Source organism: Euprymna scolopes, chromosome 6, assembly GCF_053919585.1.
Source record: "Euprymna scolopes isolate OS-2025 chromosome 6, ASM5391958v1, whole genome shotgun sequence".
Lineage (NCBI taxonomy): Eukaryota > Metazoa > Mollusca > Cephalopoda > Sepiida > Sepiolidae > Euprymna > Euprymna scolopes.
The window spans coordinates 118,306,224-118,318,289 of NC_136487.1; the positions used below are offsets into that span (position 1 = coordinate 118,306,224).

General features: G+C 33.3%; 1 protein-coding gene across 4 annotated transcripts in view; it reads right to left on the minus strand.

The window, feature by feature from the left end:
• The window catches only part of LOC145277907 (sialin-like), a 1,209,741-nt gene that overhangs the window by 886,069 nt on the left and 311,606 nt on the right, over positions 1-12,066 (minus strand). The window lies entirely within an intron of this gene.

Below are 12,066 nucleotides of genomic sequence, written 5' to 3' on the forward strand. Positions count from 1 at the left end.
CATTACCATTTCGGATTTTTTCTGTTCTGGATTTTACCACCTTTCCCATTGGATTTTTATCATATCCTTTTTCGCCCTTTTTTCCATTTCTTGCTTTTTCAATCCCCTCCAAACTGTTAAATGACCTTTTATTATTTGTTTCCTGTGGTGCAAAACTTATTGTATATTCTGCAAAACTCTTCCCTCTGATGAGAAGAATTGCTCTGTTCGAAACTCCATGGAATAAGGGTTTTCTTGTTTTATTTGTACTCCTTGTCGAATAATTAAAAATTTTTATACCTTCCTTATAGGTTTATAAGGTTTTTTGGAAAACTTGAATAAATTTTCATATCAATATTTTATATATATATATATATATATATATATATATATATATATATATATATACATACACACAATTATGTTTGTTTTTTGTTTGCTAACAATCACCAGTGTGGCTCATATATTTTTACTGCTGGTCGAATGATTTGAACAGGGTATTTGAATAATTCCGGTTCAACATTCATAACTGTTCTGACATAACGTATTTTAAATGCAAGCGAAATATATTTTATTTACTAACATAGTGCCAGAAAGTGTTCAATCTACGTAGAGGAAGAACTTGCACAATTGCTAAATTAAAAACTTTTCATATTTTTCTGATAGTGCTCGACTTGAACAGAGCTTTGAACGATTATATAAAAAATGGCAGAAGTGAAATAAATTTATATATATATATAATTATTTTATAATATAAAGCTGAACGTGTGTGTGTGTGTGTGTGTGTGTGTGTGTGTGTGTGTGTGTGTGTGTGTGTGTGTGTGTGTGTGTGTGTGTGTGTGTGGTCACCAATAGGCTCCTATATGGTTGACTATTTAAAAAAAATTGATTACATATAATGATAGAAGATGTATCGAGGATCAGGAATGGGTATGTTTGATCTGGCAGAACGGTGGTTCATAAAAATTGTGGGGTCTGCGTTCGCGCATGGACCCCAAAGTATGGAAATAAAAAATGAAAAAAAAAAAAAACGTTTAGAAAGGTTTTTGATATAGATGTACATAAGAATACTTTGATAAGTATGTTTCAACTTAAATAGGGATGGTATAATAAAATTGTGGGGTCTGTGTTCGCGCCTGTACTCCATGGAAATATGGCACAAACTTTAACAAAGACTTTTCATATCTATTTGCGTAAGTCTACTTTGATAATTATGTTTCAGTTTGAAGAAATATGGTATAATAACATTATGGGGTGTTCGTTCGCGTCGGACCTCCATAGAATGTAAATATGTCACAAAGTTTAACAAGGTTTTTTTTTAAAAGAGGTGAGGGTCCACAATAACACCTTAACTTTAATCTTAATTCACGTTAGCTTTTATTTATTTATTTTTTAGTTGAATCATATTGTGTTGAATAAATTCACCTCATAAATTCACGTTAAAGCCAAAAAAAAAAAGTCGGAACTTTAGACAATACTTGACACAAATTTTGCATAACTCTGTTTTTTTTCTTTCTCCACTTGCACGTGGCACTCTTTCGAAAATAGATAAATAGGTAAATAATAAAAAATAAGAACGTTACTTGTTATCGTGTCAAAAGAAGGAAAAAATCCTGCTCACGTGATTACGTGTCTTTTTAAAAACATTTACATAACCTTTTTATTTTTATTTATATATCTGTTTAAGCTTTTTTGTCAGTGTACTAGAAGGAATTCAGTTGATTACAACCCTTTCTGCGTGTTCTTTACATTACAATAGTACAACCCTGAATCTGACGGCACAATATTACACTGTTCAATACTGTAAAACTGAAACGAAGCTGTTCTCCTTGAAAAGGGCGCCATTTTCTTCTTATTCATATTTATATCGATTCTTTGCTTTAAGAAAACTAAGGTAATTACGTGTTTACGTTTTTAATATCCCATTTTGCTGTTTCCGATTATTTTACTAAAGTAAGTAAAGCTTCATTATTTTTCAAAACTGTTTTTGTTTCTTTGTTTTTCAATATTTCGTCGATATTATTTAGTAAGAGTGTTTAGCAGAAAAGCCAACAAACGACTACCCGAAAAAATAAATATACAAGAAATAAATGTTACCATAGTTAATAAAAGTTCAGTTCATGTCGTTTTTTTTTTGGGGGGGGGTGAAATAGTTTTTAATGCTCTTTACTTGAAATAATTTCAGCGACCCGAAATTAAAACAAAATTTGAGGCGATAACTACTTGAATGAATTTTTATATAAACTACACATGCCATAACTCTCTTAAATTGTTAACACAGAATGCTCAGGTGCCCCTCCTTCAAATTGAAAACGGGTCTCTCCATTTCAAAGTCGCTACCATTTTGATTTTTTTTTTAAACCGGTTCGTGAATTAAAAACAAAAAAAAAAATTTTACAAACTACTTAAAAATACAAACCAATGAACTTTTCTACCATAAAAGTAACTTTTATTGACTGTGGTAACATTCATTTTTTGTATATTTATATTATACAGTGATGATCATATTTATTGGCACGGTAAAATAAAAGTTAAATTTTGTCTAATAAATTCTAAAAAAGGGATTAAATTAAAGAAAATAACAAAGTATATTATGTATTTTTAACTGGCCTTTCCGATGCAGCAATCGGATTTTAGAAAAAATAAATAACAAAGGAACAACAAACATAATTGCAAAAAACCCTTGTTCAAAATTATTGGCACGGCTTTGTTTTTTTTTTAGTATCAGTATAATATCAACCAATTTCCGGTTTACGTGCTTTCTGAACTTTTTTATAGCCATATTATGCTTGTTTAACGCTAATTCAGTGAATAATTTTTTTCAGATAATTTTTAGATAGCGATTTATTTAAACTATTATAAGTGACTAAATTATAATTTTCAATCGCCATGGTTAAAACTAAGGAACACAGCGAAGACGTCAGGAAGCTTGTTGTAGCATGCCATACCAATGGGGAGGGCTATGATAAGATTTCAAAGAAGCTAAACCTTCCCAAATCCACTGTTAGAGCCATAATAAACAAGTTCAAATCGCAAGGCCACGTTATGAGTTTAGAGGGTAGAGGGAGAAAAAGGATTCTTTCCCCAAGAGATGAACGGAAAATTGTTCGACAAGTAAAACAAAACCCAAGGATCTCTGTTGGGGAGATTGTTGATGAACAGAGCACCTCTGGAGTGAATGTATCTCGACATACAGTTGGTAGAGTTTTGAAGAGAGCTGGTTTAAAAGCATGTCGTCCGAGAAAGACTCCCTTATTGAAGCCTATGCACCTGAAAGCAAGGCTAGCCTTTGCAAAACGTCATATTGATAAAGATGTTGCATTCTGGAAACGTGTTCTATGGACTGACGAAACGAAAATAGAGTTATTTGGCCATAATAAAGTGTCTTATATTTACAGAAAATCTGGCGAAGCTTTCCTGCCTAAGAACACCATACCCACAGTGAAGCACGGTGGAGGCAGTTTGATGTTTTGGGGATCCTTTGCTGCCTCTGGACCAGGGCGACTTGTTAAGGTCACAGGTAGCATAAAAAAGGAAGATTATGTTAAAATATTGGATGAAAACCTGAAAGACTCTGCTAAAGAGCTCTCACTTGGTCGTCGTTGGTGGTTCATGCAAGATAATGACCCAAAGCATTCAGCTAAACTGACTAAGAAATGGCTTGAGGACAATCATATTAATGTTTTGGAGTGGCCATCACAAAGCCCAGACCTTAATCCAATTGAAAATTTATGGAGAACATTAAAATTGAGGGTAATGCAAAGGAAGCCTAAGAATCTTATTCAATTGGAGGATTATTGTCAGGAAGAGCGGGCTAAAATTACTACTGAAGAGTGCAACAACTTAGTTGTAAACTATGAAAAGCGACTGAGGAAGGTAATCAAGGCCAAAGGCTATACAATTGATTATTAAATAAATCGTGCCAATAATTTTGAACAAGGATTTTTTGCAATTATGTTTGTTGTTCCTTTGTTATTTATTTTTTCTAAAATCCGATTGCTGCATCGGAAAGGCCAGTTAAAAATACATAATATACTTTGTTATTTTCTTTAATTTAATCCCTTTTTTAGAATTTATTAGACAAAATTTAACTTTTATTTTACCGTACCAATAAATATGATCATCACTGTATATATAACATTTTCTCCTTGTAAGGAAACATCAACACAGTCAACGACGGGTACTTCTGCTAGTACACATAAACACACACACACACACATATATATATATATATATATATATATATATATATATATATATATATATATATATATATATATATATATATATCAAGTGAAGCATGCATGGTCCCCCATGAGTGCACAATGAACGAGGCATTAAAAAATGACTAAGTTCAGCATCCCTCCTCCATTTAGTCCCAAAAGTCCCCAGGGGACGTCAAATTCTGAAAATGAACAAACGGTACAGTTTTTAAGCCTTAACATATGTAAATCTGAGTTCATCACCATGCAAAACAGCTAAATAGATATACACAAAAAATTTTGGACAAATATGGTAAAATAGTTCAAAAAATGGAGTGTTTTTATTAGCCCTAAAAGAGCACCTGGGGCACACCCAAGAGTTATCGCAAAGTATAGACAAAAAAAAAAATTATATAGAAATCAGTTTGTTAAAACTTTTCAGAAAGTTTTCTAAAAATCCAAAGCATCAATTTTTTTTTTAATAAGCACAAAAGTGTCAATTTTAGCCATTTTAATCCCAAAGGCACCCTAGGGTGGCAACCGGAGTTTTCCCGGAAAATCTGTTGTGTTACTTTACTCATATCATGTTTAATGTTTGTGCAAAATTTCAAAAAAAAAATCCAAGGCGTAGTTACTGAAACAAGTGCGGATGGGCGAACAGACAAGGGTAAATTTAGAATAAATGCAAGATCATTTACATATGTTCCAACAATTTCAAACAATAACAACATAGATTTGTGTTACAGAGACACTATCAAGTTTATTTATATATAATCTCTTTATCAGCACATAGGGTGTTTGAGAGAGTGGTTAAGACTAAGTTAACAAACAAATAACACACACACACGTATATATGTATAAACGATAATGATGAATTTGAAAAAAAATAAACATCTTATGTATCCAAAGGAGTTAGAATTGAATTGAGAACACAGAGGAAAACAAGCTACATTTCTGGATTTAGATATAAAAATTGAGGATGAGATTTTTGTTTATAAAATATTTGATAAAAGAAACTCTTTCCCCTTTCAAATAGTTCGTATGCCGCATAAAGATAGTACCTGCCCTGTTTTTATGTTTTATGGAAACATTATGTCAGAGTTTTTGGGAATAGCTCGCGTTGCATTAAAATGAATAGATTTTATACCTCAGTTTCTAGCTTAGTAATAACGATGATAAAACAAGGTGGGGATAAAAACTCAAATATTTAAACAGTTAATAAAACATTTGTTCGTTATCCTGATGCTTTTTAATGGTTTAAAATTAACTAGAATATATTAATAAAGAAAATCCAAAACTATATTAGTAATGTATAAAAAGTTTTATATAAAAAAATAAAAAAAACATTGTATATGTATGAATATTTTTAACTTTTACATAATTTTCATTTTAAATAAATAAGACTGTAAATACATAAAGTACTAATCATACGCTCGTGAGCGAAAAAAAAAATGGGCCAAACAAGTTTTATACATTTTATTGCACTAAAAGCTATATTGAACAATGAACAATTGAACAAGGAAACTTAAACGAGACTAATAACACAGAACAATTTACTTTAATAGATGCTTAATATGGAATCGCATTCCCTTTTGATTTCTTTAAAAGACTAATCCTTTTAGATATGTTCTCAACCAAAGTGGAACACTGAAGAGATGGTGCTATTCCATTCGCTTTGCACGGCTTCCCACAGTTTGTCATTGTTCGAAAAAGTTCTTCCATCCAATGCACGAGATATTATGGACCAAATATTCTCGATTGGGTTTAAATCGGGCTTTGACCTGGCCAAAATATCACATTAATTGAATTATTAGAAAAACATTTTTTGTGACTTTAGCCGTGTGTGCAAGGGCATTATTATGTTGAAAAATAATGTTCTGAGATATTCCCAGCTTCTGGATACTTGGTAACAGTCCTGTTTCTAATATTCGAATGTATCCCTTTGCATTGATTGATTTCTCACATCTAATAAGTTCCTTAACTTCTATTGCAGTAAAAGTTCCCCATACCATTATCCCTCCATTCTCGTGTTTAACTGTCATTTTTATGCAACTTGGCAAAAATATTTCTCCAGTTCTTCGATTGCACCGTTCGGGAGCATCACTAACAAGACAAAATCTTGATTCGTCTAACCAGAAAACATTCCTGAACCAGTCTGTATCTTTCTTACCATAACACGAGAAAAATATCTTTCTTTCATTGATGTTCTTCTTAGATAAAAATGGCTTCTTTGCACACCTTTTAGAAGAAAATCACATTTCTTTCATTCGTCTTGATATTGTATATCTAGAAAGAATTTCCAGACCCTGTTTTGAATTCTTTGCTAAGATAAGTTTTCTTTCAATCCTTCAAAACAGTTAATTTAAGCCTTCGGTCGTCCTTCAAAGTGGATGCTCTAGGACGACCAGATCAAGATTTACCTTTAACCAAGCATTTGACTACGAACCTTCGACCAATTCGCTTCACGACAGAAAGAGATGTTTTTCACTTTTTCTTTTCTTAAAATATCTAAAATCTACTTGTAAATCATTTTCGACTGCATAACCCTGCAATTCGGTTTTTTATATCCTGGCCAATATGCGGTCCTGCCATTTTTAGGGTTCATTTTTCCACTTATTATTATATACTATAATAATAATGATCTACAAAATAAAAATTTTCAGTTAAATTTAACAAAAATTCATAGAAAAATATTGAAAAATCGATTTCTTCCTTCTTTCACTCTTGGCTCATTTTTTTTTTTTTTTTTGTTTTTTTTTTGGCTCACGAGTGTAGTAGGGGCTATAATTAGTAAAATGCATTAATCCTAACCGTATAAATACAACACTGGTGAATTGAAATATATCCATTTTGAAATTTGGAAAGAAACGAATCTCACAGAGAAGAAAAACATTTTCATAAGAATAGGCTAGTCAAATTAATCAAAAGTATGAAAATAGATATAATATCTGTAAAAAAAATTTTGTTCTTGTGATTAAGGGAGGTGGCGTTTGATCAACACTACTGGGGAGCCATGATTTAATATACAGTTTTGTTTTTAAATCTCCGAAACAGTGTTTCATGGTAAACAACTAATGTTCCCTTAAATTAACATTAGTACAATAGTGGATTCGAGAGAGCAAGTTGATGCATTGATTGCAGGTGATTAAATGACTTACTGACTAGATAGTTTTCTAATGAATGATAAAAAATATAAAAATTAATCAAGTTTTTCTTATATAGTTTTAAAGGTTAAAAAACATTCAAGACTACACACACACACATACACACACACACACACACACACACACACGCCCCCCCCCACACACACACATACATATATATTCAGAGAGGGAGGGAGAGCAATAAAGATATAGCTACAATAGCAATATAGATATCTTTATCCATAGAAATAGATGAATATAGATATGATATCCAGCTTCTTCCAATAAACCTTTATTAGTTCCACTTGAAATGTCCAATTCCACGTGTATGCATTATCCCAGTCTTTGAAATTCTCCACATATTCTCATCCTCATCTTCTGATGCCATTTCATTGATAAAAGAATCAATTCCTATTCGATCCTCTTGCGTGGCAACTCTTGAACTGTTCAAAATCATTTTTTATACTTGAATTCTTTCATTCTCAAGATTATCCTATTAAATCGCAATTCAATATTTGATTGATTTTTTTTCTTTCTTAAATATTTGATTATTTTGTTGTGTATCACCTGCAATCGATTATATACATATATTCATGTCGAGAGAGTGATGGGGAGGGAAGAAAGGGTAAATAGAAAAGTAGAAAAGAAATAGAGATGATGGGGGTAGAGAACATGAGAACGAAATATGTAGGGATAAAGATCCTCGCATTCTATAATAAAGGTCAATGTGCGTGTATATATATATATATGTATATATATGTATATATATATATATATATATATATAAGAGCAAATAGTTAATAAAACATGTTTAAAAGCACTTTGAAAAAGAGTTAAAAACATATTTAATTTGAAAGGGAAACACTAAATAAGTGGATAGTCCTTAATCCGAAAAGTTTCAAAGAAATACTTTCCTTCTCATCAGAGGGTAGGAATTAGCAAAATGCGGGATCGGATTTTGCTTGCAAAAGTATTTGATGAAACTGCAAGTAAGTCAAAGATCTTACTTGATAACAAAAAGTGAAGCAGAGGGAATAGGGTGAAGAAAAAGGTGATTTCACGTGAATAGATAGTCTGGTGAAAGGTAAAGTATCCAATGACGGTAAAATCCAAAAATGTAAATCCAAGAAAGTTAGTTAAATTTCCTTTCGCACAAGTAAAATCCAAGGAAATTGCGTAATTGGAAGATGGTACAAAATAACCAAAAAGGCCAAATCCATGGAATAATTCACAAATAGGTACAAGGAAAAGAGGAAAGAATTCCAATAATATTATTAAAAGAAAAATAAGATATGCATTAAATTCGGCTGCCGAGACAAGGTGTAATTAAGAAAAATGAGTGAAGAAGAGAAAAAAAGATTGAATGGTGATTGAATAAAATATATTTTTATTTTATATATATATATATATATATATATATATATATATATATATATATACTAGCGAAGGGTACCCGGCGTTGCCCGGGTGTTTGTAGGTGTGTGTGAAAAAAAACAGGTGCCCGTGAAAAATAAAACGAAGCCTTTACGACGCGCAGTTGGAAAATAGTAAAGTGTGAAAAAAAAACAGGTGCTCGTTTTTGATTGATGTGACTGCGATAGGTATTCAGCAGTTAGCATTTTGTGCGGGACAGTTTTTAATGAGGCCAATGAATCAGTTTGTTTGTTTTTAAAAACCCGCTCCCCCGTCTGATATGACGAAGTCGACATTGACCAAACGTTCACTGGCTCTGGGCCTGTGATTAGAGTCGAGTTTCGCTTTTTTTTATACCGAAAACCGAATGTAACGCGCGCCGATGCGGGAAATGTGGAATAATTAACGTTTGAAAGTCAATAAAATTAAATAGACAGGCGAGCTCCGTGGTTAAGTGTGAGATATTACAATTTATGGATGATATAAAAAGTTTTAAGAAGTTGCAAAGCGAGCGAGCGCTTCTCTGAAAGAAGCCTTTTGTGGACATCGAGGAAAAGCGTGATGATTGCAACGTCTTGTCAGACGAGTGCCACTCCCTCTGACATTTAAAATCCATGAGCCCAAATGCTTGAGGGAGTATCTATACAAATATGATGTCACAGAGTCTTAGCTTTGTACGACAGCTAAGTCTCTCTCTCGGTTCAAAATGTTGAGATCCAGCAACAAGCAAGAGCAAGATAGCCAGCAACAAATTAAACTGCAGACCAGCTTAATGCGGGTACTGGTCTTCCGCTTTATGTTTTTTTAAATCAGAGATTTGCTTCTCCTAGAAAGGTTGCCTTCACCACGGCTTACTGGAGCCCTCTCCACCCCAATACACATATACACACACACAAATATACATGGTGCTAGTTGGCTGTTGACCCAGAAAAAAGAGTTCATTCGCCCTTTGGAAGGTCTTGTTTTTAATCCTTCAGGGAGACTAGCCGCCCTCCTCACCAAACGTACATGCATACATACATACATATATACATTTTCGCTTTTATATATATAGATATTCAAGCAAATATTATTAAATGCAACGGAGACACTTTGCTTTATGATTCTTTTTTTTTAAATTTTTCGATTTTCTGTATAATCTTTTTTAAAAGTTCCATAGTTGTTGCTGTCACGAACGCTTTCGATTCGTACACGAGTCATCATCTCGTGTTGAACTAAATGTTCGAAGAAGCGAAAATGAGAATTAAAAGTGAAAACTAAAATATAACCGTAGTTCGTATTGGACAGTCTTTGTTAACGGTGTCCAGGAACTTGCTGATTTTAATACTTCGACCTATATTTTTAATCGACTTTTCATCGACTCTATATATTTTAACTTATCGCCGTTTACTGTATATTTTACTTTTCACTTTTAATTCTCATTTTCGCTCCTTCGTACTTTTACTTCAACACCTGATGATGATTCATGGACGAATCGAAAGCGTTCATAACCTTTTTGTATGGTGGAGGTTTGTTTTTGTTTTTTTATGTGTTTTTTTGTGGCCTGGTGGAATAACACAAAACCTACTTTAAAAAACTATAGATAAACGAATATCGCATTTTATTTTTCTGCAAATAAGTATTTTTCCGGGTATTAAGTAAAAATATGTGCGTTTGTGTGTACAACAATGGCCACCACTTATAACATAAAGAATTACATTGCTTAATACCTGGAAAAATTTGCAGAAAAATAAAATGCGATATTTGTTTTCAGCACACCCGAAAACATATAGAAAACGAGTTTTTAAGGTAGATTTTGTGTTAGTCTACCAGGCCACAATTACCAAATAAATACCACCCCTGAAAAAATAACAGACCCCCCCCCCCAAAAAAAAATGGTGGCTATAAAGTGGGTGTTCATTTTACGTTAAATTAATATAGAAACGTGATCCATCACTTTTTAAAAACTATAATTTCTTCATACCTTGGAAACTACTCGTTTCCTAGGATTTTAACTGTTATTTTCGTTTTGGGTGGAGGGATACGGCACCTTTGCCAATATTTCAATCATAGTCATTTGTTTTCCTAGTTTTGCATATGATTTACAAAATATCTGATATTTCCCCCAAAACCTCTGGACTTGATGTAGGGGAGACTAAAACTTGCTGCTATGATTTCAAATGATCTGAAATAACAGCAAGAGGAGACTTGATTCCAAATATTTCTCATATGTTATATCTCCCCTCTTATATTTCTCATATGTTATATCTCCACATAAAGTAAATTTCACAGTGTATAAGGATTATTTGATATTGGAGATATTCATAACCGTACCCTATTACCAAAAGAATGAGTATTTCCAGTATTAAATAAGCCTTATAATAATTTGAAACCATAGCAGCAAGTTTTAGTCTCCCCTCCATCAAAGCCAGATGTCTTGGGGAATATATATATCATCCACATACAGTACTGTTTCGTTGTATCACAACTCATCAGTGTGGCTAGACATACACCTTTCCCCATCCCTGGATCGAACCTGCAACTATCGCGTTGATAGTAAACCGCTCTGACCATCGGACCACAGACCAGTGCCATAAATATTTCTCCTCCAGTGTGTATTAAATCCACACCCACCCGTCGCAGACAGCGCTCAAACCCTCATTTGTTTACAAACAAATAAATAGTGGGCTTCACTTAATATATATATATATATATATATATATATATATATATTGTTTATTTATTTGCTTTCCCACAAACGCAAATTAGGCACAAGGCCGTTTTTTAATGTGGGGGAAAATCAGCTCCCCTAAAAGTAGGGTAAAAAGGGGGCACTCTGGTTGTGACCAAAAATAATAATTGGCCCAGTATAGAGGGTTTCCTCTCCATTGACTGGTACAAATTATCTTAAGTGCAGCATCTGCAGAACAGATACTACACTTTGAGGTATTTATTTGCTCCCCCACTGAGCAAATTAGGCACAAGGGAGTGAAGGGGAAATGGGGACCAACTCCCCTGGGAGTAGGGGAGCTGGATAGTGACAAATGGTATGAAGGGTTGCCTCTACATTGACCAAGGTCTTATATGTGGGGTTTCTCCCACATATGGTCTTTGCTTGCAGTATCTGCCGGAACAGATGGTATTTATTTGCTCCCCCACCGAGCAAATTAGGCACAAGGCCGATTTTTAATGTGAGGAGTGAAGGGGAAATGGGGACCAACTCCCTGGGGAGTAGGATAGTGACAATTGGTATGAAGGGTTGCCCCTACATTGACCAAGGTCTTATCTGTGGGGTCGCCCCTACATATGGTCTTTGCTTGCAGTATCTGCCGGAACAGATACTACACTTT